Below are 25,937 nucleotides of genomic sequence, written 5' to 3' on the forward strand. Positions count from 1 at the left end.
AACTCAGGAATCTTGTTGGCATGTATTGGGCTGGAATGCACAGACTAAGGGCCAATGTCCTTGAAGCTCAAAGTTGGGCTCTCCTTACCCGGTCTCTATTTCTTTGGAAGACAGGAATGAGGACCACTTTTATTCCAAGAGGCGATTTTGAAACCATATCCTGAAATTACACTAGAAAAACACTATGCATGTAATGTTCCTACCATGCTGGTCTGGCCCAGAAAAGCAGTTGCAAAGAAGTCCTGCACTCCTTTATCCCGCCACAAGTGGAAAATAGCGTGCAGGGTAAGGAACTTTCTCGACATACACAGCGTCTTATAGCATTGAAAAGAAGAAATGCTCCTATATTACAAGCATCCTGAAAATGTCCACAGCATGGGCTCGTCCGGGATTTGAACCCGGGACCTCTCGCACCCGAAGCGAGAATCATACCCCTAGACCAACGAGCCTGAGTGGCCAGGAGACATTTTGAACAATTTCTGAAGCGTCTTTCAGAAAAAAAGCAGGGCTATTTGGCTAGTCTCCCTCTAAGTGAGCCTCACAACGTCATGTTTTCTCTCAAGTTGTTGTTTTTTCACTCTAGCAAGAAAGGGGGCAGCCAATCTCCTATCAGCCAGTGAGCAGAAAAAAGGCACAGATGAGAACAGCAAGCACTTTCTGGCAATTGTTCTCCTCTGCAAGTCCTGGACCCTTGCCCCATAGACTTCCACACCAGAAGCAATGAAGGGCCCACCATTTCCTGCGCCTGAGAAAGAGGGGTTTGATATTTGGATTCAAACGCGCTCGATCAGGCTCGATCAGGCGAGATTTATATGAGTGGCTCACAGGCCTGAAACACTCACCTGGGAGACCCAGAGTGGCTGACTTCTCAGTATAGCCATTGTTGGGCGAGTCACCTCCTTTCCTCCTGCCTCAATCTAGAATTGGCTGCAAATCATAAGAGAGAGTGCAATGCCCGTGTGCAGTGCCTACTCCCAGCTACCTCTCTGTCTTCCTTATGTAAATTAGAATTTGCAAGGGGGGACCAATGGCATTCTGCTCCTCCCACATAACCAGGAAGCCCTGTTGAACATGTCTGCCTGTGTTTTTGCAGGGACAGTGCCTTCTCTGCCCAAAAGGTGGCAGGAGAGCCTCACAACAAATGATGGGATCAACTGCTTAGTTAGAAACCCAGCATGGCAGTTACTGTGATGGAGTGCAAATTTAATGGAAGGTGTGCCTGAGGTGTCATTTCCAGAAATCCATGGAATTGTGATTGAGGGCCCAGCCTGATTGTTGGTGGATTTCTCTTCACATGCTACAGGTTCCTGCAAAGATTGTGGTGTTTGCCGGGAACGCACTGCAAAAAACAGGAAGATTTACGGGTGTAAAAGGGACCTGTCAGAATTGGGATTTGAACCCACGCCTCCATGAGGAGACCAGAAGGCTCAGCTACCCTGAAGATCAAGCTCTTTTGAGTCTGGCGCCTTAGACCACTCGGCCATCCTGACGGGTCATGAGGGGGGCTTAGGTCTAACTCTTCTATCTGCACCTGCCAATGTTTCCACTTACAACCTTCACAGCAATGTCACAGGTGTAATGGCCCCAACAATACAACATAGCTTAAACAAAATAAAAATAGGCACAAGAACGACCCCCAGATGACGGATGCAGATAACTTTGTTTCGTCTTGCAAAGGTAAAGAAAGTTTCCCACGGCTCACTGTGTTCAAAGACCACCTCTTCTTAAACTTGCATTCAGATAATAAGGTTTTAGAGTGTGCACATAAAAGCAGCCAACGCTCAGTGTTTCTGCCCGGTCTAGAACCGGGGACCTTTCGCGTGTTAGGCAAACGTGATGACCACTACACTACAGAAACGACCTTGCTGCTTGCTACTGTTAAAGCAAAGTTCCTCTCAAGGCTTCACCCTACTTCTATTCTGCTGTATCAGCAGCAGCTCAGAATGTGCAAAACAAGTGTGAAAACCTCAGAGATATCATCCAACATGCTTGCAATTAGACGTATTCAAAATTTACTTGTGCAGGCATCGACAGACAAATATCTGATGCCTAAATGTCTGCGAGTACAGCTTGGGAAAGCATCACCTGGGACACACTGAGACTAAGCAGGTAGGCAGAAAAAGCACGGTGATCCATTTTTCTTCTGAGGTTAGGAATATGTTGCGCAACAATGCACCGAGTATTACTAGAAATAGTCAGGCATAGTGCATTTTTAGTACGATTTGTATGTTTAGCTCTAAAAAGGGCTCGTCCGGGATTTGAACCCGGGACCTCTCGCACCCTAAGCGAGAATCATACCCCTAGACCAACGAGCCACGCAAGAGTCACCTCTGACATGGCTCCAGGGGTTAGTGGCAGCTAGTCGGTGAATGCTTCACCCTAAGCAAGCAACTGCACATGTTGCTCTCTTCTGCAATATGATTGCTGTCTTTTCCATGGCCGTCATCAAACAAGAAATTAAAAAGCCTCTGTCCTTCAGACAGTTTGTTTTCTCTAAGTGTCTGCTTGCGGTGAGGACAAGAAAAGCATTTCTGCTCTCATTCCTTGCTTTCATGAAGTAGGCCCACCCTTCAGAGCAAAGGGCGAGCAAGCGAATGGCGCAAGCTATCGTCACTTCTCTTTTCGAGCTGTCACTGAGATCCCTGGAGCACACTACGTCAGGTTGGTGAGGGATAGACAGCCTCTATTATCTCAGCTTTCCTATAAAGTCAGCCAGTAAAGGCAAACACTGTTAAAAACAGCAAACCGCTGTTTCTGCCCGGTCTCGAACCAGGGACCTTTCGCGTGTAAGGCGAATGTGATAACCACTACACTACAGAAACAGACACTAACTCAGGAATCTTGTTGGCATGTATTGGGCTGGAATGCACAGACTAAGGGCCAATGTCCTTGAAGCTCAAAGTTGGGCTCTCCTTACCCGGTCTCTATTTCTTTGGAAGACAGGAATGAGGACCACTTTTATTCCAAGAGGCGATTTTGAAACCATATCCTGAAATTACACTAGAAAAACACTATGCATGTAATGTTCCTACCATGCTGGTCTGGCCCAGAAAAGCAGTTGCAAAGAAGTCCTGCACTCCTTTATCCCGCCACAAGTGGAAAATAGCGTGCAGGGTAAGGAACTTTCTCGACATACACAGCGTCTTATAGCATTGAAAAGAAGAAATGCTCCTATATTACAAGCATCCTGAAAATGTCCACAGCATGGGCTCGTCCGGGATTTGAACCCGGGACCTCTCGCACCCGAAGCGAGAATCATACCCCTAGACCAACGAGCCTGAGTGGCCAGGAGACATTTTGAACAATTTCTGAAGCGTCTTTCAGAAAAAAAGCAGGGCTATTTGGCTAGTCTCCCTCTAAGTGAGCCTCACAACGTCATGTTTTCTCTCAAGTTGTTGTTTTTTCACTCTAGCAAGAAAGGGGGCAGCCAATCTCCTATCAGCCAGTGAGCAGAAAAAAGGCACAGATGAGAACAGCAAGCACTTTCTGGCAATTGTTCTCCTCTGCAAGTCCTGGACCCTTGCCCCATAGACTTCCACACCAGAAGCAATGAAGGGCCCACCATTTCCTGCGCCTGAGAAAGAGGGGTTTGATATTTGGATTCAAACGCGCTCGATCAGGCGAGATTTATATGAGTGGCTCACAGGCCTGAAACACTCACCTGGGAGACCCAGAGTGGCTGACTTCTCAGTATAGCCATTGTTGGGCGAGTCACCTCCTTTCCTCCTGCCTCAATCTAGAATTGGCTGCAAATCATAAGAGAGAGTGCAATGCCCGTGTGCAGTGCCTACTCCCAGCTACCTCTCTGTCTTCCTTATGTAAATTAGAATTTGCAAGGGGGGACCAATGGCATTCTGCTCCTCCCACATAACCAGGAAGCCCTGTTGAACATGTCTGCCTGTGTTTTTGCAGGGACAGTGCCTTCTCTGCCCAAAAGGTGGCAGGAGAGCCTCACAACAAATGATGGGATCAACTGCTTAGTTAGAAACCCAGCATGGCAGTTACTGTGATGGAGTGCAAATTTAATGGAAGGTGTGCCTGAGGTGTCATTTCCAGAAATCCATGGAATTGTGATTGAGGGCCCAGCCTGATTGTTGGTGGATTTCTCTTCACATGCTACAGGTTCCTGCAAAGATTGTGGTGTTTGCCGGGAACGCACTGCAAAAAACAGGAAGATTTACGGGTGTAAAAGGGACCTGTCAGAAGTGGGATTTGAACCCACGCCTCCATGAGGAGACCAGAAGGCTCAGCTACACTGAAGATCAAGCTCTCTTGAGTCTGGCGCCTTAGACCACTCGGCCATCCTGACGGCTCATGAGGGGGGCTTAGGTCTAACTCTTCTATCTGCACCTGCCAATGTTTCCACTTACAACCTTCACAGCAATGTCACAGGTGTAAAGGCCCCAACAATACAACATAGCTTAAACAAAATAAAAATAGGCACAAGAACGACCCCCAGATGACGGATGCAGATAACTTTGTTTCGTCTTGCAAAGGTAAAGAAAGTTTCCCACGGCTCACTGTGTTCAAAGACCACCTCTTCTTAAACTTGCATTCAGATAATAAGGTTTTAGAGTGTGCACATAAAAGCGCCCAACGCTCAGTGTTTCTGCCCGGTCTCGAACCGGGGACCTTTCGCGTGTTAGGCGAACGTGATGACCACTACACTACAGAAACGACCTTGCTGCTTGCTACTGTTAAAGCAAAGTTCCTCTCAAGGCTTCACCCTACTTCTATTCTGCTGTATCAGCAGCGGCTCAGAATGTGCAGAACAAGTGTGAAAACCTCAGAGATATCATCCAACATGCTTGCAATTAGACGTATTCAAAATTTACTTGTGCAGGCATCGACAGACAAATATCTGATGCCTAAATGTCTGCGAGTACAGCTTGGGAAAGCATCACCTGGGACACACTGAGACTAAGCAGGTAGGCAGAAAAAGCACGGTGATCCATTTTTCTTCTGAGGTTAGGAATATGTTGCGCAACAATGCACCGAGTATTACTAGAAATAGTCAGGCATAGTGCATTTTTAGTACGATTTGTATGTTTAGCTCTAAAAAGGGCTCGTCCGGGATTTGAACCCGGGACCTCTCGCACCCTAAGCGAGAATCATACCCCTAGACCAACGAGCCACGCAAGAGTCACCTCTGACATGGCTCCAGGGGTTAGTGGCAGCTAGTCGGTGAATGCTTCACCCAAAGCAAGCAACTGCACATGTTGCTCTCTTCTGCAATATGATTGCTGTCTTTTCCATGGCCGTCATCAAACAAGAAATTAAAAAGCCTCTGTCCTTCAGACAGTTTGTTTTCTCTAAGTGTCTGCTTGCGGTGAGGACAAGAAAAGCATTTCTGCTCTCATTCCTTGCTTTCATGAAGTAGGCCCACCCTTCAGAGCAAAGGGCGAGCAAGCGAATGGCGCAAGCTATCGTCACTTCTCTTTTCGAGCTGTCACTGAGATCCCTGGAGCACACTACGTCAGGTTGGTGAGGGATAGACAGCCTCTATTATCTCAGCTTTCCTATAAAGTCAGCCAGTAAAGGCAAACACTGTTAAAAACAGCAAACCGCTGTTTCTGCCCGGTCTCGAACCAGGGACCTTTCGCGTGTAAGGTGAACGTGATAACCACTACACTACAGAAACAGCCACTAACTCAGGAATCTTGTTGGCATGTATTGGGCTGGAATGCACAGACTAAGGGCCAATGTCCTTGAAGCTCAAAGTTGGGCTCTCCTTACCCGGTCTCTATTTCTTTGGAAGACAGGAATGAGGACCACTTTTATTCCAAGAGGCGATTTTGAAACCATATCCTGAAATCCACCAACAATCAGGCTGGGCCCTCAATCACAATTCCATGGATTTCTGGAAATGACACCTCAGGCACACCTTCCATTAAATTTGCACTCCATCACAGTAACTGCCATGCTGGGTTTCTAACTAAGCAGTTGATCCCATCATTTGTTGTGAGGCTCTCCTGCCACCTTTTGGGCAGAGAAGGCACTGTCCCTGCAAAAACACAGGCAGACATGTTCAACAGGGCTTCCTGGTTATGTGGGAGGAGCAGAATGCCATTGGTCCCCCCTTGCAAATTCTAATTTACATAAGGAAGACAGAGAGGTAGCTGGGAGTAGGCACTGCACACGGGCATTGCACTCTCTCTTATGATTTGCAGCCAATTCTAGATTGAGGCAGGAGGAAAGGAGGTGACTCGCCCAACAATGGCTATACTGAGAAGTCAGCCACTCTGGGTCTCCCAGGTGAGTGTTTCAGGCCTGTGAGCCACTCATATAAATCTCGCCTGATCGAGCGCTGAGCGAGCGCGTTTGAATCCAAATATCAAACCCCTCTTTCTCAGGCGCAGGAAATGGTGGGCCCTTCATTGCTTCTGGTGTGGAAGTCTATGGGGCAAGGGTCCAGGACTTGCAGAGGAGAACAATTGCCAGAAAGTGCTTGCTGTTCTCATCTGTGCCTTTTTTCTGCTCACTGGCTGATAGGAGATTGGCTGCCCCCTTTCTTGCTAGAGTGAAAAAACAACAACTTGAGAGAAAACATGACGTTGTGAGGCTCACTTAGAGGGAGACTAGCCAAATAGCCCTGCTTTTTTTCTGAAAGACGCTTCAGAAATTGTTCAAAATGTCTCCTGGCCACTCAGGCTCGTTGGTCTAGGGGTATGATTCTCGCTTCGGGTGCGAGAGGTCCCGGGTTCAAATCCCGGACGAGCCCATGCTGTGGACATTTTCAGGATGCTTGTAATATAGGAGCATTTCTTCTTTTCAATGCTATAAGACGCTGTGTATGTCGAGAAAGTTCCTTACCCTGCACGCTATTTTCCACTTGTGGCGGGATAAAGGAGTGCAGGACTTCTTTGCCACTGCTTTTCTGGGCCAGACCAGCATGGTAGGAACATTACATGCATAGTGTTTTTCTAGTGTAATTTCAGGATATGGTTTCAAAATCGCCTCTTGGAATAAAAGTGGTCCTCATTCCTGTCTTCCAAAGAAATAGAGACCGGGTAAGGAGAGCCCAACTTTGAGCTTCAAGGACATTGGCCCTTAGTCTGTGCATTCCAGCCCAATACATGCCAACAAGATTCCTGAGTTAGTGTCTGTTTCTGTAGTGTAGTGGTTATCACGTTCACCTTACACGCGAAAGGTCCCTGGTTCGAGACCGGGCAGAAACAGCGGTTTGCTGTTTTTAACAGTGTTTGCCTTTACTGGCTGACTTTATAGGAAAGCTGAGATAATAGAGGCTGTCTATCCCTCACCAACCTGACGTAGTGTGCTCCAGGGATCTCAGTGACAGCTCGAAAAGAGAAGTGACGATAGCTTGCGCCATTCGCTTGCCCGCCCTTTGCTCTGAAGGGTGGGCCTACTTCATGAAAGCAAGGAATGAGAGCAGAAATGCTTTTCTTGTCCTCACCGCAAGCAGACACTTAGAGAAAACAAACTGTCTGAAGGACAGAGGCTTTTTAATTTCTTGTTTGATGACGGCCATGGAAAAGACAGCAATCATATTGCAGAAGAGAGCAACATGTGCAGTTGCTTGCTTTGGGTGAAGCATTCACCGACTAGCTGCCACTAACCCCTGGAGCCATGTCAGAGGTGACTCTTGCGTGGCTCGTTGGTCTAGGGGTATGATTCTCGCTTAGGGTGCGAGAGGTCCCGGGTTCAAATCCCGGACAAGCCCTTTTTAGAGCTAAACATACAAATCGTACTAAAAATGCACTATGCCTGACTATTTCTAGTAATACTCGGTGCATTGTTGCGCAACATATTCCTAACCTCAGAAGAAAAATGGATCACCGTGCTTTTTCTGCCTACCTGCTTAGTCTCAGTGTGTCCCAGGTGATGCTTTCCCAAGCTGTACTCGCAGACATTTAGGCATCAGATATTTGTCTGTCGATGCCTGCACAAGTAAATTTTGAATACGTCTAATTGCAAGCATGTTGGATGATATCTCTGAGGTTTTCACACTTGTTCTGCACATTCTGAGCCGCTGCTGATACAGCAGAATAGAAGTAGGGTGAAGCCTTGAGAGGAACTTTGCTTTAACAGTAGCAAACAGCAAGGTCGTTTCTGTAGTGTAGTGGTCATCACGTTCGCCTAACACGCGAAAGGTCCCCGGTTCGAGACCGGGCAGAAACACTGAGCGTTGGCTGCTTTTATGTGCACACTCTAAAACCTTATTATCTGAATGCAAGTTTAAGAAGAGGTGGTCTTTGAACACAGTGAGCCGTGGGAAACTTTCTTTACCTTTGCAAGACGAAACAAAGTTATCTGCATCCGTCATCTGGGGGTCGTTCTTGTGCCTATTTTTATTTTGTTTAAGCTATGTTGTATTGTTGGGGCCTTTACACCTGTGACATTGCTGTGAAGGTTGTAAGTGGAAACATTGGCAGGTGCAGATAGAAGAGTTAGACCTAAGCCCCCCTCATGAGCCGTCAGGATGGCCGAGTGGTCAAAGGCGCCAGACTCAAGAGAGCTTGATCTTCAGTGTAGCTGAGCCTTCTGGTCTCCTCATGGAGGCGTGGGTTCAAATCCCACTTCTGACAGGTCCCTTTCACACCCGTAAATCTTCCTGTTTTTTGCAGTGCGTTCCCGGCAAACACCACAATCTTTGCAGGAACCTGTAGCATGTGAAGAGAAATCCACCAACAATCAGGCTGGGCCCTCAATCACAATTCCATGGATTTCTGGAAATGACACCTCAGGCACACCTTCCATTAAATTTGCACTCCATCACAGTAACTGCCATGCTGGGTTTCTAACTAAGCAGTTGATCCCATCATTTGTTGTGAGGCTCTCCTGCCACCTTTTGGGCAGAGAAGGCACTGTCCCTGCAAAAACACAGGCAGACATGTTCAACAGGGCTTCCTGGTTATGTGGGAGGAGCAGAATGCCATTGGTCCCCCCTTGCAAATTCTAATTTACATAAGGAAGACAGAGAGGTAGCTGGGAGTAGGCACTGCACACGGGCATTGCACTCTCTCTTATGATTTGCAGCCAATTCTAGATTGAGGCAGGAGGAAAGGAGGTGACTCGCCCAACAATGGCTATACTGAGAAGTCAGCCACTCTGGGTCTCCCAGGTGAGGGTTTCAGGCCTGTGAGCCACTCATATAAATCTCGCCTGATCGAGCCTGATCGAGCGCGTTTGAATCCAAATATCAAACCCCTCTTTCTCAGGCGCAGGAAATGGTGGGCCCTTCATTGCTTCTGGTGTGGAAGTCTATGGGGCAAGGGTCCAGGACTTGCAGAGGAGAACAATTGCCAGAAAGTGCTTGCTGTTCTCATCTGTGCCTTTTTTCTGCTCACTGGCTGATAGGAGATTGGCTGCCCCCTTTCTTGCTAGAGTGAAAAAACAACAACTTGAGAGAAAACATGACGTTGTGAGGCTCACTTAGAGGGAGACTAGCCAAATAGCCCTGCTTTTTTTCTGAAAGACGCTTCAGAAATTGTTCAAAATGTCTCCTGGCCACTCAGGCTCGTTGGTCTAGGGGTATGATTCTCGCTTCGGGTGCGAGAGGTCCCGGGTTCAAATCCCGGACGAGCCCATGCTGTGGACATTTTCAGGATGCTTGTAATATAGGAGCATTTCTTCTTTTCAATGCTATAAGACGCTGTGTATGTCGAGAAAGTTCCTTACCCTGCACGCTATTTTCCACTTGTGGCGGGATAAAGGAGTGCAGGACTTCTTTGCAACTGCTTTTCTGGGCCAGACCAGCATGGTAGGAACATTACATGCATAGTGTTTTTCTAGTGTAATTTCAGGATATGGTTTCAAAATCGCCTCTTGGAATAAAAGTGGTCCTCATTCCTGTCTTCCAAAGAAATAGAGACCGGGTAAGGAGAGCCCAACTTTGAGCTTCAAGGACATTGGCCCTTAGTCTGTGCATTCCAGCCCAATACATGCCAACAAGATTCCTGAGTTAGTGTCTGTTTCTGTAGTGTAGTGGTTATCACGTTCACCTTACACGCGAAAGGTCCCTGGTTCGAGACCGGGCAGAAACAGCGGTTTGCTGTTTTTAACAGTGTTTGCCTTTACTGGCTGACTTTATAGGAAAGCTGAGATAATAGAGGCTGTCTATCCCTCACCAACCTGACGTAGTGTGCTCCAGGGATCTCAGTGACAGCTCGAAAAGAGAAGTGACGATAGCTTGCGCCATTCGCTTGCTCGCCCTTTGCTCTGAAGGGTGGGCCTACTTCATGAAAGCAAGGAATGAGAGCAGAAATGCTTTTCTTGTCCTCACCGCAAGCAGACACTTAGAGAAAACAAACTGTCTGAAGGACAGAGGCTTTTTAATTTCTTGTTTGATGACGGCCATGGAAAAGACAGCAATCATATTGCAGAAGAGAGCAACATGTGCAGTTGCTTGCTTTGGGTGAAGCATTCACCGACTAGCTGCCACTAACCCCTGGAGCCATGTCAGAGGTGACTCTTGCGTGGCTCGTTGGTCTAGGGGTATGATTCTCGCTTAGGGTGCGAGAGGTCCCGGGTTCAAATCCTGGACGAGCCCTTTTTAGAGCTAAACATACAAATCGTACTAAAAATGCACTATGCCTGACTATTTCTAGTAATACTCGGTGCATTGTTGCGCAACATATTCCTAACCTCAGAAGAAAAATGGATCACCGTGCTTTTTCTGCCTACCTGCTTAGTCTCAGTGTGTCCCAGGTGATGCTTTCCCAAGCTGTACTCGCAGACATTTAGGCATCAGATATTTGTCTGTCGATGCCTGCACAAGTAAATTTTGAATACGTCTAATTGCAAGCATGTTGGATGATATCTCTGAGGTTTTCACACTTGTTCTGCACATTCTGAGCCGCTGCTGATACAGCAGAATAGAAGTAGGGTGAAGCCTTGAGAGGAACTTTGCTTTAACAGTAGCAAGCAGCAAGGTCGTTTCTGTAGTGTAGTGGTCATCACGTTTGCCTAACACGCGAAAGGTCCCCGGTTCGAGACCGGGCAGAAACACTGAGCGTTGGGCGCTTTTATGTGCACACTCTAAAACCTTATTATCTGAATGCAAGTTTAAGAAGAGGTGGTCTTTGAACACAGTGAGCCGTGGGAAACTTTCTTTACCTTTGCAAGACGAAACAAAGTTATCTGCATCCGTCATCTGGGGGTCGTTCTTGTGCCTATTTTTATTTTGTTTAAGCTATGTTGTATTGTTGGGGCCTTTACACCTGTGACATTGCTGTGAAGGTTGTAAGTGGAAACATTGGCAGGTGCAGATAGAAGGGTTAGACCTAAGCCCCCCTCATGAGCAGTCAGGATGGCCGAGTGGTCTAAGGCGCCAGACTCAAGAGAGCTTGATCTTCAGTGTAGCTGAGCCTTCTGGTCTCCTCATGGAGGCGTGGGTTCAAATCCCACTTCTGACAGGTCCCTTTTACACCCGTAAATCTTCCTGTTTTTTGCAGTGCGTTCCCGGCAAACACCACAATCTTTGCAGGAACCTGTAGCATGTGAAGAGAAATCCACCAACAATCAGGCTGGGCCCTCAATCACAATTCCATGGATTTCTGGAAATGACACCTCAGGCACACCTTCCATTAAATTTGCACTCCATCACAGTAACTGCCATGCTGGGTTTCTAACTAAGCAGTTGATCCCATCATTTGTTGTGAGGCTCTCCTGCCACCTTTTGGGCAGAGAAGGCACTGTCCCTGCAAAAACACAGGCAGACATGTTCAACAGGGCTTCCTGGTTATGTGGGAGGAGCAGAATGCCATTGGTCCCCCCTTGCAAATTCTAATTTACATAAGGAAGACAGAGAGGTAGCTGGGAGTAGGCACTGCACACAGGCATTGCACTCTCTCTTATGATTTGCAGCCAATTCTAGATTGAGGCAGGAGGAAAGGAGGTGACTCGCCCAACAATGGCTATACTGAGAAGTCAGCCACTCTGGGTCTCCCAGGTGAGTGTTTCAGGCCTGTGAGCCACTCATATAAATCTCGCCTGATCGAGCGCGTTTGAATCCAAATATCAAACCCCTCTTTCTCAGGCGCAGGAAATGGTGGGCCCTTCATTGCTTCTGGTGTGGAAGTCTATGGGGCAAGGGTCCAGGACTTGCAGAGGAGAACAATTGCCAGAAAGTGCTTGCTGTTCTCATCTGTGCCTTTTTTCTGCTCACTGGCTGATAGGAGATTGGCTGCCCCCTTTCTTGCTAGAGTGAAAAAACAACAACTTGAGAGAAAACATGACGTTGTGAGGCTCACTTAGAGGGAGACTAGCCAAATAGCCCTGCTTTTTTCTGAAAGACGCTTCAGAAATTGTTCAAAATGTCTCCTGGCCACTCAGGCTCGTTGGTCTAGGGGTATGATTCTGGCTTTGGGTGCGAGAGGTCCCGGGTTCAAATCCCGGACGAGCCCATGCTGTGGACATTTTCAGGATGCTTGTAATATAGGAGCATTTCTTCTTTTCAATGCTATAAGACGCTGTGTATGTCGAGAAAGTTCCTTACCCTGCACGCTATTTTCCACTTGTGGCGGGATAAAGGAGTGCAGGACTTCTTTGCAACTGCTTTTCTGGGCCAGACCAGCATGGTAGGAACATTACATGCATAGTGTTTTTCTAGTGTAATTTCAGGATATGGTTTCAAAATCGCCTCTTGGAATAAAAGTGGTCCTCATTCCTGTCTTCCAAAGAAATAGAGACCGGGTAAGGAGAGCCCAACTTTGAGCTTCAAGGACATTGGCCCTTAGTCTGTGCATTCCAGCCCAATACATGCCAACAAGATTCCTGAGTTAGTGTCTGTTTCTGTAGTGTAGTGGTTATCACGTTCACCTTACACGCGAAAGGTCCCTGGTTCGAGACCGGGCAGAAACAGCGGTTTGCTGTTTTTAACAGTGTTTGCCTTTACTGGCTGACTTTATAGGAAAGCTGAGATAATAGAGGCTGTCTATCCCTCACCAACCTGACGTAGTGTGCTCCAGGGATCTCAGTGACAGCTCAAAAAGAGAAGTGACGATAGCTTGCGCCATTCGCTTGCTCGCCCTTTGCTCTGAAGGGTGGGCCTACTTCATGAAAGCAAGGAATGAGAGCAGAAATGCTTTTCTTGTCCTCACCGCAAGCAGACACTTAGAGAAAACAAACTGTCTGAAGGACAGAGGCTTTTTAATTTCTTGTTTGATGACGGCCATGGAAAAGACAGCAATCATATTGCAGAAGAGAGCAACATGTGCAGTTGCTTGCTTTGGGTGAAGCATTCACCGACTAGCTGCCACTAACCCCTGGAGCCATGTCAGAGGTGACTCTTGCGTGGCTCGTTGGTCTAGGGGTATGATTCTCGCTTAGGGTGCGAGAGGTCCCGGGTTCAAATCCCAGACGAGCCCTTTTTAGAGCTAAACATACAAATCGTACTAAAAATGCACTATGCCTGACTATTTCTAGTAATACTCGGTGCATTGTTGCGCAACATATTCCTAACCTCAGAAGAAAAATGGATCACCGTGCTTTTTCTGCCTACCTGCTTAGTCTCAGTGTGTCCCAGGTGATGCTTTCCCAAGCTGTACTCGCAGACATTTAGGCATCAGATATTTTTCTGTCGATGCCTGCACAAGTAAATTTTGAATACGTCTAATTGCAAGCATGTTGGATGATATCTCTGAGGTTTTGACACTTGTTCTGCACATTCTGAGCCGCTGCTGATACAGCAGAATAGAAGTAGGGTGAAGCCTTGAGAGGAACTTTGCTTTAACAGTAGCAAGCAGCAAGGTCGTTTCTGTAGTGTAGTGGTCATCACGTTCGCCTAACACGCGAAAGGTCCCCGGTTCGAGACCGGGCAGAAACACTGAGCGTTGGCTGCTTTTATGTGCACACTCTAAAACCTTATTATCTGAATGCAAGTTTAAGAAGAGGTGGTCTTTGAACACAGTGAGCCGTGGGAAACTTTCTTTACCTTTGCAAGACGAAACAAAGTTATCTGCATCCGTCATCTGGGGGTCGTTCTTGTGCCTATTTTTATTTTGTTTAAGCTATGTTGTATTGTTGGGGCCTTTACACCTGTGACATTGCTGTGAAGGTTGTAAGTGGAAACATTGGCAGGTGCAGATAGAAGAGTTAGACCTAAGCCCCTCTCATGAGCCGTCAGGATGGCCGAGTGGTCTAAGGCGCCAGACTCAAGAGAGCTTGATCTTCAGTGTAGCTGAGCCTTCTGGTCTCCTCATGGAGGCGTGGGTTCAAATCCCACTTCTGACAGGTCCCTTTCACACCCGTAAATCTTCCTGTTTTTTGCAGTGCGTTCCCGGCAAACACCACAATCTTTGCAGGAACCTGTAGCATGTGAAGAGAAATCCACCAACAATCAGGCTGGGCCCTCAATCACAATTCCATGGATTTCTGGAAATGACACCTCAGGCACACCTTCCATTAAATTTGCACTCCATCACAGTAACTGCCATGCTGGGTTTCTAACTAAGCAGTTGATCCCATCATTTGTTGTGAGGCTCTCCTGCCACCTTTTGGGCAGAGAAGGCACTGTCCCTGCAAAAACACAGGCAGACATGTTCAACAGGGCTTCCTGGTTATGTGGGAGGAGCAGAATGCCATTGGTCCCCCCTTGCAAATTCTAATTTACATAAGGAAGACAGAGAGGTAGCTGGGAGTAGGCACTGCACACAGGCATTGCACTCTCTCTTATGATTTGCAGCCAATTCTAGATTGAGGCAGGAGGAAAGGAGGTGACTCGCCCAACAATGGCTATACTGAGAAGTCAGCCACTCTGGGTCTCCCAGGTGAGTGTTTCAGGCCTGTGAGCCACTCATATAAATCTCGCCTGATCGAGCCTGATCGAGCGCATTTGAATCCAAATATCAAACCCCTCTTTCTCAGGCGCAGGAAATGGTGGGCCCTTCATTGCTTCTGGTGTGGAAGTCTATGGGGCAAGGGTCCAGGACTTGCAGAGGAGAACAATTGCCAGAAAGTGCTTGCTGTTCTCATCTGTGCCTTTTTTCTGCTCACTGGCTGATAGGAGATTGGCTGCCCCCTTTCTTGCTAGAGTGAAAAAACAACAACTTGAGAGAAAACATGACATTGTGAGGCTCACTTAGAGGGAGACTAGCCAAATAGCCCTGCTTTTTTTCTGAAAGACGCTTCAGAAATTGTTCAAAATGTCTCCTGGCCACTCAGGCTCGTTGGTCTAGGGGTATGATTCTCGCTTCGGGTGCGAGAGGTCCCGGGTTCAAATCCCGGACGAGCCCATGCTGTGGACATTTTCAGGATGCTTGTAATATAGGAGCATTTCTTCTTTTCAATGCTATAAGACGCTGTGTATGTCGAGAAAGTTCCTTACCCTGCACGCTACGACCATATCCTGAAATTACACTAGAAAAACACTATGCATGTAATGTTCCTACCATGCTGGTCTGGCCCAGAAAAGCAGTTGCAAAGAAGTCCTGCACTCCTTTATCCCGCCACAAGTGGAAAATAGCGTGCAGGGTAAGGAACTTTCTCGACATACACAGCGTCTTATAGCATTGAAAAGAAGAAATGCTCCTATATTACAAGCATCCTGAAAATGTCCACAGCATGGGCTCGTCCGGGATTTGAACACGGGACCTCTCGCACCCGAAGCGAGAATCATACCCCTAGACCAACGAGCCTGAGTGGCCAGGAGACATTTTGAACAATTTCTGAAGCGTCTTTCAGAAAAAAAGCAGGGCTATTTGGCTAGTCTCCCTCTAAGTGAGCCTCACAACGTCATGTTTTCTCTCAAGTTGTTGTTTTTTCACTCTAGCAAGAAAGGGGGCAGCCAATCTCCTATCAGCCAGTGAGCAGAAAAAAGGCACAGATGAGAACAGCAAGCACTTTCTGGCAATTGTTCTCCTCTGCAAGTCCTGGACCCTTGCCCCATAGACTTCCACACCAGAAGCAATGAAGGGCCCACCATTTCCTGCGCCTGAGAAAGAGGGGTTTGATATTTGGATTCAAACGCGCTCGCTCAGCGCTCGATCAGGCGAGATTTATATGAGTGGCTCACAGGCCTGAAACACTCACCTGGGAGACCCAGAGTGGCTGACTTCTCAGTATAGCCATTGTTGGGCGAGTCACCTCCTTTCCTCCTGCCTCAATCTAGAATTGGCTGCAAATCATAAGAGAGAGTGCAATGCCCGTGTGCAGTGCCTACTCCCAGCTACCTCTCTGTCTTCCTTATGTAAATTAGAATTTGCAAGGGGGGACCAATGGCATTCTGCTCCTCCCACATAACCAGGAAGCCCTGTTGAACATGTCTGCCTGTGTTTTTGCAGGGACAGTGCCTTCTCTGCCCAAAAGGTGGCAGGAGAGCCTCACAACAAATGATGGGATCAACTGCTTAGTTAGAAACCCAGCATGGCAGTTACTGTGATGGAGTGCAAATTTAATGGAAGGTGTGCCTGAGGTGTCATTTCCAGAAATCCATGGAATTGTGATTGAGGGCCCAGCCTGATTGTTGGTGGATTTCTCTTCACATGCTACAGGTTCCTGCAAAGATTGTGGTGTTTGCCGGGAACGCACTGCAAAAAACAGGAAGATTTACGGGTGTAAAAGGGACCTGTCAGAAGTGGGATTTGAACCCACGCCTCCATGAGGAGACCAGAAGGCTCAGCTACACTGAAGATCAAGCTCTCTTGAGTCTGGCGCCTTAGACCACTCGGCCATCCTGACGGCTCATGAGGGGGGCTTAGGTCTAACTCTTCTATCTGCACCTGCCAATGTTTCCACTTACAACCTTCACAGCAATGTCACAGGTGTAAAGGCCCCAACAATACAACATAGCTTAAACAAAATAAAAATAGGCACAAGAACGACCCCCAGATGATGGATGCAGATAACTTTGTTTCGTCTTGCAAAGGTAAAGAAAGTTTCCCACGGCTCACTGTGTTCAAAGACCACCTCTTCTTAAACTTGCATTCAGATAATAAGGTTTTAGAGTGTGCACATAAAAGCAGCCAACGCTCAGTGTTTCTGCCCGGTCTTGAACCGGGGACCTTTCGCGTGTTAGGCGAGCGTGATGACCACTACACTACAGAAACGACCTTGCTGTTTGCTACTGTTAAAGCAAAGTTCCTCTCGAGGCTGCATCCTACTTCTATTCTGCTGTATCAGCAGCGGCTCAGAATGTGCAGAACAAGTGTGAAAACCTCAGAGATATCATCCAACATGCTTGCAATTAGACGTATTCAAAATTTACTTGTGCAGGCATCGACAGACAAATATCTGATGCCTAAATGTCTGCGAGTACAGCTTGGGAAAGCATCACCTGGGACACACTGAGACTAAGCAGGTAGGCCGAAAAAGCACGGTGATCCATTTTTCTTCTGAGGTTAGGAATATGTTGCGCAACAATGCACCGAGTATTACTAGAAATAGTCAGGAATAGTGCATTTTTAGTACGATTTGTATGTTTAGCTCTAAAAAGGGCTCGTCCGGGATTTGATCCCGGGACCTCTCGCACCCTAAGCGAGAATCATACCCCTAGACCAACGAGCCACGCAAGAGTCACCTCTGACATGGCTCCAGGGGTTAGTGGCAGCTAGTCGGTGAATGCTTCACCCAAAGCAAGCAACTGCACATGTTGCTCTCTTCTGCAATATGATTGCTGTCTTTTCCATGGCCGTCATCAAACAAGAAATTAAAAAGCCTCTGTCCTTCAGACAGTTTGTTTTCTCTAAGTGTCTGCTTGCGGTGAGGACAAGAAAAGCATTTCTGCTCTCATTCCTTGCTTTCATGAAGTAGGCCCACCCTTCAGAGCAAAGGGCGAGCAAGCGAATGGCGCAAGCTATCGTCACTTCTCTTTTCGAGCTGTCACTGAGATCCCTGGAGCACACTACTCAGGTTGGTGAGGGATAGACAGCCTCTATTATCTCAGCTTTCCTATAAAGTCAGCCAGTAAAGGCAAACACTGTTAAAAACAGCAAACCGCTGTTTCTGCCCGGTCTCGAACCAGGGACCTTTCGCGTGTAAGGCAAACGTGATAACCACTACACTACAGAAACAGACACTAACTCAGGAATCTTGTTGGCATGTATTGGGCTGGAATGCACAGACTAAGGGCCAATGTCCTTGAAGCTCAAAGTTGGGCTCTCCTTACCCGGTCTCTATTTCTTTGGAAGACAGGAATGAGGACCACTTTTATTCCAAGAGGCGATTTTGAAACCATATCCTGAAATTACACTAGAAAAACACTATGCATGTAATGTTCCTACCATGCTGGTCTGGCCCAGAAAAGCAGTTGCAAAGAAGTCCTGCACTCCTTTATCCCGCCACAAGTGGAAAATAGCGTGCAGGGTAAGGAACTTTCTCGACATACACAGCGTCTTATAGCATTGAAAAGGAGAAATGCTCCTATATTACAAGCATCCTGAAAATGTCCACAGCATGGGCTCGTCCGGGATTTGAACCCGGGACCTCTCGCACCCGAAGCGAGAATCATACCCCTAGACCAACGAGCCTGAGTGGCCAGGAGACATTTTGAACAATTTCTGAAGCGTCTTTCAGAAAAAAAGCAGGGCTATTTGGCTAGTCTCCCTCTAAGTGAGCCTCACAACGTCATGTTTTCTCTCAAGTTGTTGTTTTTTCACTCTAGCAAGAAAGGGGGCAGCCAATCTCCTATCAGCCAGTGAGCAGAAAAAAGGCACAGATGAGAACAGCAAGCACTTTCTGGCAATTGTTCTCCTCTGCAAGTCCTGGACCCTTGCCCCATAGACTTCCACACCAGAAGCAATGAAGGGCCCACCATTTCCTGCGCCTGAGAAAGAGGGGTTTGATATTTGGATTCAAACGCGCTCGCTCAGCGCTCGATCAGGCGAGATTTATATGAGTGGCTCACAGGCCTGAAACACTCACCTGGGAGACCCAGAGTGGCTGACTTCTCAGTATAGCCATTGTTGGGCGAGTCACCTCCTTTCCTCCTGCCTCAATCTAGAATTGGCTGCAAATCATAAGAGAGAGTGCAATGCCCGTGTGCAGTGCCTACTCCCAGCTACCTCTCTGTCTTCCTTATGTAAATTAGAATTTGCAAGGGGGGACCAATGGCATTCTGCTCCTCCCACATAACCAGGAAGCCCTGTTGAACATGTCTGCCTGTGTTTTTGCAGGGACAGTGCCTTCTCTGCCCAAAAGGTGGCAGGAGAGCCTCACAACAAATGATGGGATCAACTGCTTAGTTAGAAACCCAGCATGGCAGTTACTGTGATGGAGTGCAAATTTAATGGAAGGTGTGCCTGAGGTGTCATTTCCAGAAATCCATGGAATTGTGATTGAGGGCCCAGCCTGATTGTTGGTGGATTTCTCTTCACATGCTACAGGTTCCTGCAAAGATTGTGGTGTTTGCCGGGAACGCACTGCAAAAAACAGGAAGATTTACGGGTGTAAAAGGGACCTGTCAGAAGTGGGATTTGAACCCACGCCTCCATGAGGAGACCAGAAGGCTCAGCTACACTGAAGATCAAGCTCTCTTGAGTCTGGCGCCTTAGACCACTCGGCCATCCTGACGGCTCATGAGGGGGGCTTAGGTCTAACTCTTCTATCTGCACCTGCCAATGTTTCCACTTACAACCTTCACAGCAATGTCACAGGTGTAAAGGCCCCAACAATACAACATAGCTTAAACAAAATAAAAATAGGCACAAGAACGACCCCCAGATGATGGATGCAGATAACTTTGTTTCGTCTTGCAAAGGTAAAGAAAGTTTCCCACGGCTCACTGTGTTCAAAGACCACCTCTTCTTAAACTTGCATTCAGATAATAAGGTTTTAGAGTGTGCACATAAAAGCAGCCAACGCTCAGTGTTTCTGCCCGGTCTCGAACCGGGGACCTTTCGCGTGTTAGGCGAGCGTGATGACCACTACACTACAGAAACGCCCTTGCTGTTTGCTACTGTTAAAGCAAAGTTCCTCTCGAGGCTGCATCCTACTTCTATTCTGCTGTATCAGCAGCGGCTCAGAATGTGCAGAACAAGTGTGAAAACCTCAGAGATATCATCCAACATGCTTGCAATTAGACGTATTCAAAATTTACTTGTGCAGGCATCGACAGACAAATATCTGATGCCTAAATGTCTGCGAGTACAGCTTGGGAAAGCATCACCTGGGACACACTGAGACTAAGCAGGTAGGCCGAAAAAGCACGGTGATCCATTTTTCTTCTGAGGTTAGGAATATGTTGCGCAACAATGCACCGAGTATTACTAGAAATAGTCAGGAATAGTGCATTTTTAGTACGATTTGTATGTTTAGCTCTAAAAAGGGCTCGTCCGGGATTTGATCCCGGGACCTCTCGCACCCTAAGCGAGAATCATACCCCTAGACCAACGAGCCACGCAAGAGTCACCTCTGACATGGCTCCAGGGGTTAGTGGCAGCTAGTCGGTGAATGCTTCACCCAAAGCAAGCAACTGCACATGTTGCTCTCTTCTGCAATATGATTGCTGTCTTTTCCATGGCCGTCATCAAACAAGAAATTAAAAAGCCTCTGTCCTTCAGACAGTTTGTTTTCTCTAAGTGTCTGCTTGCGGTGAGGACAAGAAAAGCATTTCTGCTCTCATTCCTTGCTTTCATGAAGTAGGCCCACCCTTCAGAGCAAAGGGCGAGCAAGCGAATGGCGCAAGCTATCGTCACTTCTCTTTTCGAGCTGTCACTGAGATCCCTGGAGCACACTACTCAGGTTGGTGAGGGATAGACAGCCTCTATTATCTCAGCTTTCCTATAAAGTCAGCCAGTAAAGGCAAACACTGTTAAAAACAGCAAACCGCTGTTTCTGCCCGGTCTCGAACCAGGGACCTTTCGCGTGTAAGGCAAACGTGATAACCACTACACTACAGAAACAGACACTAACTCAGGAATCTTGTTGGCATGTATTGGGCTGGAATGCACAGACTAAGGGCCAATGTCCTTGAAGCTCAAAGTTGGGCTCTCCTTACCCGGTCTCTATTTCTTTGGAAGACAGGAATGAGGACCACTTTTATTCCAAGAGGCGATTTTGAAACCATATCCTGAAATTACACTAGAAAAACACTATGCATGTAATGTTCCTACCATGCTGGTCTGGCCCAGAAAAGCAGTTGCAAAGAAGTCCTGCACTCCTTTATCCCGCCACAAGTGGAAAATAGCGTGCAGGGTAAGGAACTTTCTCGACATACACAGCGTCTTATAGCATTGAAAAGAAGAAATGCTCCTATATTACAAGCATCCTGAAAATGTCCACAGCATGGGCTCGTCCGGGATTTGAACCCGGGACCTCTCGCACCCGAAGCGAGAATCATACCCCTAGACCAACGAGCCTGAGTGGCCAGGAGACATTTTGAACAATTTCTGAAGCGTCTTTCAGAAAAAAAGCAGGGCTATTTGGCTAGTCTCCCTCTAAGTGAGCCTCACAACGTCATGTTTTCTCTCAAGTTGTTGTTTTTTCACTCTAGCAAGAAAGGGGGCAGCCAATCTCCTATCAGCCAGTGAGCAGAAAAAAGGCACAGATGAGAACAGCAAGCACTTTCTGGCAATTGTTCTCCTCTGCAAGTCCTGGACCCTTGCCCCATAGACTTCCACACCAGAAGCAATGAAGGGCCCACCATTTCCTGCGCCTGAGAAAGAGGGGTTTGATATTTGGATTCAAACGCGCTCGCTCAGCGCTCGATCAGGCGAGATTTATATGAGTGGCTCACAGGCCTGAAACACTCACCTGGGAGACCCAGAGTGGCTGACTTCTCAGTATAGCCATTGTTGGGCGAGTCACCTCCTTTCCTCCTGCCTCAATCTAGAATTGGCTGCAAATCATAAGAGAGAGTGCAATGCCCGTGTGCAGTGCCTACTCCCAGCTACCTCTCTGTCTTCCTTATGTAAATTAGAATTTGCAAGGGGGGACCAATGGCATTCTGCTCCTCCCACATAACCAGGAAGCCCTGTTGAACATGTCTGCCTGTGTTTTTGCAGGGACAGTGCCTTCTCTGCCCAAAAGGTGGCAGGAGAGCCTCACAACAAATGATGGGATCAACTGCTTAGTTAGAAACCCAGCATGGCAGTTACTGTGATGGAGTGCAAATTTAATGGAAGGTGTGCCTGAGGTGTCATTTCCAGAAATCCATGGAATTGTGATTGAGGGCCCAGCCTGATTGTTGGTGGATTTCTCTTCACATGCTACAGGTTCCTGCAAAGATTGTGGTGTTTGCCGGGAACGCACTGCAAAAAACAGGAAGATTTACGGGTGTAAAAGGGACCTGTCAGAAGTGGGATTTGAACCCACGCCTCCATGAGGAGACCAGAAGGCTCAGCTACACTGAAGATCAAGCTCTCTTGAGTCTGGCGCCTTAGACCACTCGGCCATCCTGACGGCTCATGAGGGGGGCTTAGGTCTAACTCTTCTATCTGCACCTGCCAATGTTTCCACTTACAACCTTCACAGCAATGTCACAGGTGTAAAGGCCCCAACAATACAACATAGCTTAAACAAAATAAAAATAGGCACAAGAACGACCCCCAGATGATGGATGCAGATAACTTTGTTTCGTCTTGCAAAGGTAAAGAAAGTTTCCCACGGCTCACTGTGTTCAAAGACCACCTCTTCTTAAACTTGCATTCAGATAATAAGGTTTTAGAGTGTGCACATAAAAGCAGCCAACGCTCAGTGTTTCTGCCCGGTCTCGAACCGGGGACCTTTCGCGTGTTAGGCGAGCGTGATGACCACTACACTACCGGGGACCTTTCGCGTGTTAGGCGAGCGTGATGACCACTACACTACAGAAACGACCTTGCTGTTTGCTACTGTTAAAGCAAAGTTCCTCTCGAGGCTGCATCCTACTTCTATTCTGCTGTATCAGCAGCGGCTCAGAATGTGCAGAACAAGTGTGAAAACCTCAGAGATATCATCCAACATGCTTGCAATTAGACGTATTCAAAATTTACTTGTGCAGGCATCGACAGACAAATATCTGATGCCTAAATGTCTGCGAGTACAGCTTGGGAAAGCATCACCTGGGACACACTGAGACTAAGCAGGTAGGCAGAAAAAGCACGGTGATCCATTTTTCTTCTGAGGTTAGGAATATGTTGCGCAACAATGCACCGAGTATTACTAGAAATAGTCAGGCATAGTGCATTTTTAGTACGATTTGTATGTTTAGCTCTAAAAAGGGCTCGTCCGGGATTTGAACCCGGGACCTCTCGCACCCTAAGCGAGAATCATACCCCTAGACCAACGAGCCACGCAAGTCACCTCTGACATGGCTCCAGGGGTTAGTGGCAGCTAGTCGGTGAATGCTTCACCCAAAGCAAGCAACTGCACATGTTGCTCTCTTCTGCAATATGATTGCTGTCTTTTCCATGGCCGTCATCAAACAAGAAATTAAAAAGCCTCTGTCCTTCAGACAGTTTGTTTTCTCTAAGTGTCTGCTTGCGGTGAGGACAAGAAAAGCATTTCTGCTCTCATTCCTTGCTTTCATGAAGTAGGCCCACCCTTCAGAGCAAAGGGCGAGCAAGCGAATGGCGCAAGCTATCGTCACTTCTCTTTTCGATCTGTCACTGAGATCCCTGGAGCACACTACGTCAGGTTGGTGAGGGATAGACAGCCTCTATTATCTCAGCTTTCCTATAAAGTCAGCCAGTAAAGGCAAACACTGTTAAAAACAGCAAACCGCTGTTTCTGCCCGGTCTCGAACCAGGGACCTTTCGCGTGTAAGGCAAACGTGATAACCACTACACTACAGAAACAGACACTAACTCAGGAATCTTGTTGGCATGTATTGGGCTGGAATGCACAGACTAAGGGCCAATGTCCTTGAAGCTCAAAGTTGGGCTCTCCTTACCCGGTCTCTATTTCTTTGGAAGACAGGAATGAGGACCACTTTTATTCCAAGAGGCGATTTTGAAACCATATCCTGAAATTACACTAGAAAAACACTATGCATGTAATGTTCCTACCATGCTGGTCTGGCCCAGAAAAGCAGTTGCAAAGAAGTCCTGCACTCCTTTATCCCGCCACAAGTGGAAAATAGCGTGCAGGGTAAGGAACTTTCTCGACATACACAGCGTCTTATAGCATTGAAAAGAAGAAATGCTCCTATATTACAAGCATCCTGAAAATGTCCACAGCATGGGCTCGTCCGGGATTTGAACCCGGGACCTCTCGCACCCGAAGCGAGAATCATACCCCTAGACCAACGAGCCTGAGTGGCCAGGAGACATTTTGAACAATTTCTGAAGCGTCTTTCAGAAAAAAAGCAGGGCTATTTGGCTAGTCTCCCTCTAAGTGAGCCTCACAACGTCATGTTTTCTCTCAAGTTGTTGTTTTTTCACTCTAGCAAGAAAGGGGGCAGCCAATCTCCTATCAGCCAGTGAGCAGAAAAAAGGCACAGATGAGAACAGCAAGCACTTTCTGGCAATTGTTCTCCTCTGCAAGTCCTGGACCCTTGCCCCATAGACTTCCACACCAGAAGCAATGAAGGGCCCACCATTTCCTGCGCCTGAGAAAGAGGGGTTTGATATTTGGATTCAAACGCGCTCGATCAGGCTCGATCAGGCGAGATTTATATGAGTGGCTCACAGGCCTGAAACACTCACCTGGGAGACCCAGAGTGGCTGACTTCTCAGTATAGCCATTGTTGGGCGAGTCACCTCCTTTCCTCCTGCCTCAGTCTAGAATTGGCTGCAAATCATAAGAGAGAGTGCAATGCCCGTGTGCAGTGCCTACTCCCAGCTACCTCTCTGTCTTCCTTATGTAAATTAGAATTTGCAAGGGGGACCAATGGCATTCTGCTCCTCCCACATAACCAGGAAGCCCTGTTGAACATGTCTGCCTGTGTTTTTGCAGGGACAGTGCCTTCTCTGCCCAAAAGGTGGCAGGAGAGCCTCACAACAAATGATGGGATCAACTGCTTAGTTAGAAACCCAGCATGGCAGTTACTGTGATGGAGTGCAAATTTAATGGAAGGTGTGCCTGAGGTGTCATTTCCAGAAATCCATGGAATTGTGATTGAGGGCCCAGCCTGATTGTTGGTGGATTTCTCTTCACATGCTACAGGTTCCTGCAAAGATTGTGGTGTTTGCCGGGAACGCACTGCAAAAAACAGGAAGATTTACGGGTGTAAAAGGGACCTGTCAGAAGTGGGATTTGAACCCACGCCTCCATGAGGAGACCAGAAGGCTCAGCTACACTGAAGATCAAGCTCTCTTGAGTCTGGCGCCTTAGACCACTCGGCCATCCTGACGGCTCGTGAGGGGGGCTTAGGTCTAACTCTTCTATCTGCACGTGCGAATGTTTCCACTTACAACCTTCACAGCAATGTCACAGGTGTAAAGGCCCCAACAATACAACATAGCTTAAACAAAATAAAAATAGGCACAAGAACGACCCCCAGATGATGGATGCAGATAACTTTGTTTCGTCTTGCAAAGGTAAAGAAAGTTTCCCACGGCTCACTGTGTTCAAAGACCACCTCTTCTTAAACTTGCATTCAGATAATAAGGTTTTAGAGTGTGCACATAAAAGCAGCCAACGCTCAGTGTTTCTGCCCGGTCTCGAACCGGGGACCTTTCGCGTGTTAGGCGAGCGTGATGACCACTACACTACCGGGGACCTTTCGCGTGTTAGGCGAGCGTGATGACCACTACACTACAGAAACGACCTTGCTGTTTGCTACTGTTAAAGCAAAGTTCCTCTCGAGGCTGCATCCTACTTCTATTCTGCTGTATCAGCAGCGGCTCAGAATGTGCAGAACAAGTGTGAAAACCTCAGAGATATCATCCAACATGCTTGCAATTAGACGTATTCAAAATTTACTTGTGCAGGCATCGACAGACAAATATCTGATGCCTAAATGTCTGCGAGTACAGCTTGGGAAAGCATCACCTGGGACACACTGAGACTAAGCAGGTAGGCAGAAAAAGCACGGTGATCCATTTTTCTTCTGAGGTTAGGAATATGTTGCGCAACAATGCACCGAGTATTACTAGAAATAGTCAGGCATAGTGCAT

At 47.4% G+C, this 25,937-nt stretch overlaps 44 non-coding genes across 44 annotated transcripts; 16 read left to right on the top strand and 28 right to left on the bottom strand.

Moving 5' to 3' along the window:
* Window positions 1-377: 377 nt before the first annotated feature.
* Window positions 378-449, bottom strand: TRNAP-CGG (transfer RNA proline (anticodon CGG)). The gene has a single exon. It is a non-coding gene; the product is annotated as a tRNA-Pro (tRNA).
* Window positions 450-1,378: 929 nt separating this feature from the next.
* Window positions 1,379-1,490, bottom strand: TRNAL-CAA (transfer RNA leucine (anticodon CAA)). The gene is made up of 2 exons: window positions 1,453-1,490; window positions 1,379-1,424 (listed from the first exon to the last, which is right to left on the bottom strand). It is a non-coding gene; the product is annotated as a tRNA-Leu (tRNA).
* Window positions 1,491-1,785: 295 nt separating this feature from the next.
* TRNAV-AAC (transfer RNA valine (anticodon AAC)) lies at window positions 1,786-1,858 on the bottom strand. Its single transcript has one exon. It is a non-coding gene; the product is annotated as a tRNA-Val (tRNA).
* A 385-nt stretch (window positions 1,859-2,243) lies between these two features.
* On the bottom strand, window positions 2,244-2,315 carry TRNAP-AGG (transfer RNA proline (anticodon AGG)). Its single transcript has one exon. It is a non-coding gene; the product is annotated as a tRNA-Pro (tRNA).
* A 434-nt stretch (window positions 2,316-2,749) lies between these two features.
* TRNAV-UAC (transfer RNA valine (anticodon UAC)) lies at window positions 2,750-2,822 on the bottom strand. Its single transcript has one exon. It is a non-coding gene; the product is annotated as a tRNA-Val (tRNA).
* Window positions 2,823-3,206: 384 nt separating this feature from the next.
* TRNAP-CGG (transfer RNA proline (anticodon CGG)) lies at window positions 3,207-3,278 on the bottom strand. The gene has a single exon. It is a non-coding gene; the product is annotated as a tRNA-Pro (tRNA).
* A 919-nt stretch (window positions 3,279-4,197) lies between these two features.
* On the bottom strand, window positions 4,198-4,309 carry TRNAL-CAA (transfer RNA leucine (anticodon CAA)). Its single transcript has 2 exons — window positions 4,272-4,309; window positions 4,198-4,243 (listed from the first exon to the last, which is right to left on the bottom strand). It is a non-coding gene; the product is annotated as a tRNA-Leu (tRNA).
* A 295-nt stretch (window positions 4,310-4,604) lies between these two features.
* TRNAV-AAC (transfer RNA valine (anticodon AAC)) lies at window positions 4,605-4,677 on the bottom strand. The gene has a single exon. It is a non-coding gene; the product is annotated as a tRNA-Val (tRNA).
* A 385-nt stretch (window positions 4,678-5,062) lies between these two features.
* Window positions 5,063-5,134, bottom strand: TRNAP-AGG (transfer RNA proline (anticodon AGG)). Its single transcript has one exon. It is a non-coding gene; the product is annotated as a tRNA-Pro (tRNA).
* Window positions 5,135-5,568: 434 nt separating this feature from the next.
* TRNAV-UAC (transfer RNA valine (anticodon UAC)) lies at window positions 5,569-5,641 on the bottom strand. The gene has a single exon. It is a non-coding gene; the product is annotated as a tRNA-Val (tRNA).
* A 1,008-nt stretch (window positions 5,642-6,649) lies between these two features.
* On the top strand, window positions 6,650-6,721 carry TRNAP-CGG (transfer RNA proline (anticodon CGG)). The gene has a single exon. It is a non-coding gene; the product is annotated as a tRNA-Pro (tRNA).
* Window positions 6,722-7,105: 384 nt separating this feature from the next.
* Window positions 7,106-7,178, top strand: TRNAV-UAC (transfer RNA valine (anticodon UAC)). Its single transcript has one exon. It is a non-coding gene; the product is annotated as a tRNA-Val (tRNA).
* Window positions 7,179-7,612: 434 nt separating this feature from the next.
* On the top strand, window positions 7,613-7,684 carry TRNAP-AGG (transfer RNA proline (anticodon AGG)). The gene has a single exon. It is a non-coding gene; the product is annotated as a tRNA-Pro (tRNA).
* Window positions 7,685-8,069: 385 nt separating this feature from the next.
* TRNAV-AAC (transfer RNA valine (anticodon AAC)) lies at window positions 8,070-8,142 on the top strand. Its single transcript has one exon. It is a non-coding gene; the product is annotated as a tRNA-Val (tRNA).
* Window positions 8,143-8,437: 295 nt separating this feature from the next.
* On the top strand, window positions 8,438-8,549 carry TRNAL-CAA (transfer RNA leucine (anticodon CAA)). Its single transcript has 2 exons — window positions 8,438-8,475; window positions 8,504-8,549. It is a non-coding gene; the product is annotated as a tRNA-Leu (tRNA).
* Window positions 8,550-9,478: 929 nt separating this feature from the next.
* TRNAP-CGG (transfer RNA proline (anticodon CGG)) lies at window positions 9,479-9,550 on the top strand. Its single transcript has one exon. It is a non-coding gene; the product is annotated as a tRNA-Pro (tRNA).
* Window positions 9,551-9,934: 384 nt separating this feature from the next.
* On the top strand, window positions 9,935-10,007 carry TRNAV-UAC (transfer RNA valine (anticodon UAC)). The gene has a single exon. It is a non-coding gene; the product is annotated as a tRNA-Val (tRNA).
* Window positions 10,008-10,441: 434 nt separating this feature from the next.
* On the top strand, window positions 10,442-10,513 carry TRNAP-AGG (transfer RNA proline (anticodon AGG)). Its single transcript has one exon. It is a non-coding gene; the product is annotated as a tRNA-Pro (tRNA).
* A 385-nt stretch (window positions 10,514-10,898) lies between these two features.
* On the top strand, window positions 10,899-10,971 carry TRNAV-AAC (transfer RNA valine (anticodon AAC)). Its single transcript has one exon. It is a non-coding gene; the product is annotated as a tRNA-Val (tRNA).
* A 295-nt stretch (window positions 10,972-11,266) lies between these two features.
* TRNAL-CAA (transfer RNA leucine (anticodon CAA)) lies at window positions 11,267-11,378 on the top strand. The gene is made up of 2 exons: window positions 11,267-11,304; window positions 11,333-11,378. It is a non-coding gene; the product is annotated as a tRNA-Leu (tRNA).
* A 918-nt stretch (window positions 11,379-12,296) lies between these two features.
* TRNAP-UGG (transfer RNA proline (anticodon UGG)) lies at window positions 12,297-12,368 on the top strand. The gene has a single exon. It is a non-coding gene; the product is annotated as a tRNA-Pro (tRNA).
* A 384-nt stretch (window positions 12,369-12,752) lies between these two features.
* On the top strand, window positions 12,753-12,825 carry TRNAV-UAC (transfer RNA valine (anticodon UAC)). The gene has a single exon. It is a non-coding gene; the product is annotated as a tRNA-Val (tRNA).
* A 434-nt stretch (window positions 12,826-13,259) lies between these two features.
* TRNAP-AGG (transfer RNA proline (anticodon AGG)) lies at window positions 13,260-13,331 on the top strand. The gene has a single exon. It is a non-coding gene; the product is annotated as a tRNA-Pro (tRNA).
* Window positions 13,332-13,716: 385 nt separating this feature from the next.
* On the top strand, window positions 13,717-13,789 carry TRNAV-AAC (transfer RNA valine (anticodon AAC)). The gene has a single exon. It is a non-coding gene; the product is annotated as a tRNA-Val (tRNA).
* Window positions 13,790-14,084: 295 nt separating this feature from the next.
* Window positions 14,085-14,196, top strand: TRNAL-CAA (transfer RNA leucine (anticodon CAA)). The gene is made up of 2 exons: window positions 14,085-14,122; window positions 14,151-14,196. It is a non-coding gene; the product is annotated as a tRNA-Leu (tRNA).
* A 929-nt stretch (window positions 14,197-15,125) lies between these two features.
* On the top strand, window positions 15,126-15,197 carry TRNAP-CGG (transfer RNA proline (anticodon CGG)). Its single transcript has one exon. It is a non-coding gene; the product is annotated as a tRNA-Pro (tRNA).
* A 330-nt stretch (window positions 15,198-15,527) lies between these two features.
* Window positions 15,528-15,599, bottom strand: TRNAP-CGG (transfer RNA proline (anticodon CGG)). Its single transcript has one exon. It is a non-coding gene; the product is annotated as a tRNA-Pro (tRNA).
* A 930-nt stretch (window positions 15,600-16,529) lies between these two features.
* TRNAL-CAA (transfer RNA leucine (anticodon CAA)) lies at window positions 16,530-16,641 on the bottom strand. Its single transcript has 2 exons — window positions 16,604-16,641; window positions 16,530-16,575 (listed from the first exon to the last, which is right to left on the bottom strand). It is a non-coding gene; the product is annotated as a tRNA-Leu (tRNA).
* A 295-nt stretch (window positions 16,642-16,936) lies between these two features.
* Window positions 16,937-17,009, bottom strand: TRNAV-AAC (transfer RNA valine (anticodon AAC)). The gene has a single exon. It is a non-coding gene; the product is annotated as a tRNA-Val (tRNA).
* Window positions 17,010-17,394: 385 nt separating this feature from the next.
* On the bottom strand, window positions 17,395-17,466 carry TRNAP-AGG (transfer RNA proline (anticodon AGG)). Its single transcript has one exon. It is a non-coding gene; the product is annotated as a tRNA-Pro (tRNA).
* A 433-nt stretch (window positions 17,467-17,899) lies between these two features.
* Window positions 17,900-17,972, bottom strand: TRNAV-UAC (transfer RNA valine (anticodon UAC)). Its single transcript has one exon. It is a non-coding gene; the product is annotated as a tRNA-Val (tRNA).
* Window positions 17,973-18,356: 384 nt separating this feature from the next.
* On the bottom strand, window positions 18,357-18,428 carry TRNAP-CGG (transfer RNA proline (anticodon CGG)). Its single transcript has one exon. It is a non-coding gene; the product is annotated as a tRNA-Pro (tRNA).
* A 930-nt stretch (window positions 18,429-19,358) lies between these two features.
* TRNAL-CAA (transfer RNA leucine (anticodon CAA)) lies at window positions 19,359-19,470 on the bottom strand. The gene is made up of 2 exons: window positions 19,433-19,470; window positions 19,359-19,404 (listed from the first exon to the last, which is right to left on the bottom strand). It is a non-coding gene; the product is annotated as a tRNA-Leu (tRNA).
* A 295-nt stretch (window positions 19,471-19,765) lies between these two features.
* Window positions 19,766-19,838, bottom strand: TRNAV-AAC (transfer RNA valine (anticodon AAC)). Its single transcript has one exon. It is a non-coding gene; the product is annotated as a tRNA-Val (tRNA).
* Window positions 19,839-20,223: 385 nt separating this feature from the next.
* TRNAP-AGG (transfer RNA proline (anticodon AGG)) lies at window positions 20,224-20,295 on the bottom strand. The gene has a single exon. It is a non-coding gene; the product is annotated as a tRNA-Pro (tRNA).
* A 433-nt stretch (window positions 20,296-20,728) lies between these two features.
* Window positions 20,729-20,801, bottom strand: TRNAV-UAC (transfer RNA valine (anticodon UAC)). The gene has a single exon. It is a non-coding gene; the product is annotated as a tRNA-Val (tRNA).
* Window positions 20,802-21,185: 384 nt separating this feature from the next.
* Window positions 21,186-21,257, bottom strand: TRNAP-CGG (transfer RNA proline (anticodon CGG)). The gene has a single exon. It is a non-coding gene; the product is annotated as a tRNA-Pro (tRNA).
* A 930-nt stretch (window positions 21,258-22,187) lies between these two features.
* TRNAL-CAA (transfer RNA leucine (anticodon CAA)) lies at window positions 22,188-22,299 on the bottom strand. The gene is made up of 2 exons: window positions 22,262-22,299; window positions 22,188-22,233 (listed from the first exon to the last, which is right to left on the bottom strand). It is a non-coding gene; the product is annotated as a tRNA-Leu (tRNA).
* A 295-nt stretch (window positions 22,300-22,594) lies between these two features.
* TRNAV-AAC (transfer RNA valine (anticodon AAC)) lies at window positions 22,595-22,662 on the bottom strand. Its single transcript has one exon. It is a non-coding gene; the product is annotated as a tRNA-Val (tRNA).
* A 436-nt stretch (window positions 22,663-23,098) lies between these two features.
* TRNAP-AGG (transfer RNA proline (anticodon AGG)) lies at window positions 23,099-23,170 on the bottom strand. Its single transcript has one exon. It is a non-coding gene; the product is annotated as a tRNA-Pro (tRNA).
* Window positions 23,171-23,602: 432 nt separating this feature from the next.
* TRNAV-UAC (transfer RNA valine (anticodon UAC)) lies at window positions 23,603-23,675 on the bottom strand. The gene has a single exon. It is a non-coding gene; the product is annotated as a tRNA-Val (tRNA).
* Window positions 23,676-24,059: 384 nt separating this feature from the next.
* Window positions 24,060-24,131, bottom strand: TRNAP-CGG (transfer RNA proline (anticodon CGG)). The gene has a single exon. It is a non-coding gene; the product is annotated as a tRNA-Pro (tRNA).
* Window positions 24,132-25,059: 928 nt separating this feature from the next.
* On the bottom strand, window positions 25,060-25,171 carry TRNAL-CAA (transfer RNA leucine (anticodon CAA)). The gene is made up of 2 exons: window positions 25,134-25,171; window positions 25,060-25,105 (listed from the first exon to the last, which is right to left on the bottom strand). It is a non-coding gene; the product is annotated as a tRNA-Leu (tRNA).
* A 295-nt stretch (window positions 25,172-25,466) lies between these two features.
* TRNAV-AAC (transfer RNA valine (anticodon AAC)) lies at window positions 25,467-25,534 on the bottom strand. Its single transcript has one exon. It is a non-coding gene; the product is annotated as a tRNA-Val (tRNA).
* Between the last annotated feature and the right edge of the window lie 403 nt (window positions 25,535-25,937).

This window comes from Lissotriton helveticus, chromosome 10 (assembly GCF_964261635.1).
Source record: "Lissotriton helveticus chromosome 10, aLisHel1.1, whole genome shotgun sequence".
In the NCBI taxonomy this organism is placed as follows: Eukaryota; Metazoa; Chordata; class Amphibia; order Caudata; family Salamandridae; genus Lissotriton; species Lissotriton helveticus.